Here is a 3064-nt window from a genome sequence, read left to right as displayed (position 1 = left end):
AGGTACATGTCATTCTCTGGAGTCAGGTTTCTTATGTGATTGTTATACTTCAGATGAAAAGAAAAAAGAACTTGGTTTGGGGTTGTTCTGTTGAGTAAAGAACATCTCCCTTGGTAGACAAGGGGGAATGTCCTACCAAAGAATAGGGCAGCCAACACATCTACACCAGAAAAACCTGAGTTATAGTAGACTAGACAGTCTGCCATTAAGGTATTGTTTTCTTTCCATTAAACAATGGAGGTTGCACAGGGTAGATCAAGCAGGTAGTATTTGAGGAATGGCAGAAAACTAATTCATAGCAATTAAGCAAAGGTCAAGCACTATGTCAAGCAAAGTCAAAGTGAAGGTGGTGATCACCACCTCCCACTTGAATCTACTCCTAGCTCAATGTCGTGTTTCCCAAAGCACTGAAATAAGACCATTCATATACACTTGCATGTCCAGTGATACTCACAGACACCCTTTTCACAACTGGCTGATCCCAGGATGGATCAGACACAGCTGCCTTTGGTCCTTCCATATGTGCCAATTCATTTCCCAAGGGGCCATATCTCTGAAGCTTGTATAGTTTCATGCTGGCATCTGATTTAAATCCATGAATAGAGATGAGTTGGAGCTAACTATCCATCTCTGATATTATATACTTCCTTTTGGAAGAAAAAATATATCTGAATGCTACTTCTTTATATATAATATATTTTGGACCTTAAAGTGTTTTCAGTGGTATGTAAACAAGGTGATATTTCTACTTCTTGTTTCTACATCTAAGTTTTGTGATCTTTCAGCCTTTTAACTGATCATGCCCTACTTAATAGTTGGTACCTTAACAGATCACATTGGTCTTCATGGCATTGGGAAAACATATTCAGAATGATGCTTTTGAAGAATATTTCCACGCAAGTAAAAGTTTCATATTTTTATGGGGGGATGAAATATCCACAGTCTGGGGTTTGTGGCTATATAAAGCAAGGTTTTCTTAAATTTCAGGTGACAATGGACCATTTCAACAAATTAATATTTATGGACTCTTCAAGGGAGTTTCTTGATCACAGTGCACCCTGTGACTACAGGGAATCTATTCAAACTTTCCAGTATTAGGACCAATCCAAAAGTGATGTTTTGAGTCTTAAACTACCATCCTAGTAGAGTAGTAATGTAGAGATGGCTGTTTTTAGCTAATTAGAGACTATAATTGACTAACATTTGGAAATCTATTCTTTTTATTTTTCTGAATCTCCCAGAGTTGTTCTCTCTTACATAAACGCAGATGCAGTCAGACTTGTTTATCAATGGCCCGGAAAGGGTCCATGACTAAAATGACATCCTGTTCATAATGGCTTATCAGTGGGTAAGATTCAGCTTTGCCTCATTGCTCTAGTTTTGAGGCACAGATTTTTAGTCATAACATATTTTTAGACCAACTGCTCAAACTTTATTTCATTTTCTCAGGAACAATTTCCTCCTCATAGCCATATTGGTGATTTGGTATAGCCAGTTTTATACCTAGATTCTCATTTGGCCTTGATTTATTTTTTAGGTCTAATGTTTGAGTAGATTTGGGGAACTAAAAGCAAGCCCTCTTTGAATAGGGCCACAGAAACCCGAGTGCTATGTACATGTTGTCATTCTTACCTGCAGTGGTTTTACATTAAGGTCAAAGTAGGACCTCTACTCCTAGCAAAGCAAGAAAATAAAATGCAGTTGTTATGAAGCTCTTGTGATAGATTCTCTGCTTCAGCTCAGCAAGCCACCCCAGAAGAGAGTCCAAATACATACATTCTGACTCTAAATAATCATTGTTCCAGCCACATAACCCTCTGTCCTATGAATCTGTTTTATTTTCTTTTGCTAGTTCGGTTAAGTTGTTTTCATTTTAAATTAGATTTCCCGGGGTACATCCAGTCTCTGGCTATAGTTACAAACATCCTTGTCTGTAATCTCCAAAAAGTTTATCTTCTGGTTTACTAAAGAGGATTATGTAGTAAGGAATTGCTGTTCAGAGATATACAGCTGGATATGAATGAATTAATTAACAAGATAACATTCTTAGATAGTGATACAAAGGTTTTTTTTTTAAAGGAAAATTATTATGCTAGAAAGTTATTGATTAATTTTACACCAAAGTACACAGTAATCACAATGAAACAATGAAAAAAATATTTTTAGAATCTTACAAGCAGAGATTGACATGGATATTCATTTCTTAGTATAATCCATAAGTAAAAGAAACTTCAGGCTCATAGTAAAATACTCATAAAGAATTTGGGGAAAAGGTTAGGAACTGAAACTAGAAAAATATCAACATAAAGTAAATATCAAGCAACTGAAGATGTAACCAGCCATAAGAGATGGTATGCAATTGTGTTGCTAACAATTCTAAGGGATATTTCTAAATTTCAACAAGGGATCTAGGGCTTCTACTAGAAGAAGAAGGAGAAGGAGAAAGAAAAGGAGAAGAAAAAAAGGAGAAGAAGAAGGAGACAGAGAGGGAGAGGGATAACAAGGAGAACAAGAACAAAGGTAAGGATAAGAAGAACAAGAAGAAGAAAAGATAACACTTGAAGTACAAATGGAGAGCCATTCCTGATAGATGGTGGGATTCTCTTTACAATCCTTTTTTTGCAGGGGATGGATGGGGGAGTGGCATTCCATCTAGAATATTATAGAGGTCCATGTCTACTCAAGAGATTAGCCAAGCAATATTTGTGAAATTATAATGTAATCTATAATGTAATTAATAAAAAAATTGTAATCTTTGAAGTGGCTATGTTTCTTTCATCAAACAGTGTTTCTGGAAAAGGGAATAGTGATTGATGAAGCCACTCTGATGTCAACTCTGAATGGTTAAGAAAATAGACAGTTTTATTTTTTATTATTAAATTTTATTATTTATTCAAATTAACAAAAAATTTCTTTCATTCCCACTTCTCCCCCCTCTCAGTCAAAAAGCACTAAAAGTAAAAAAAACCATAATAAATATGCAAAATCCAACAAACCAAGTTCCTTATTGTCCATGTCCAAAAATGTATCTTTCATTCTGCTTTTTAAGTTCATCATCTCTTTT

This window comes from Dromiciops gliroides, chromosome 4 (assembly GCF_019393635.1).
Source record: "Dromiciops gliroides isolate mDroGli1 chromosome 4, mDroGli1.pri, whole genome shotgun sequence".
NCBI lineage: Eukaryota > Metazoa > Chordata > Mammalia > Microbiotheria > Microbiotheriidae > Dromiciops > Dromiciops gliroides.
This window is presented reverse-complemented; position numbering follows the sequence as displayed.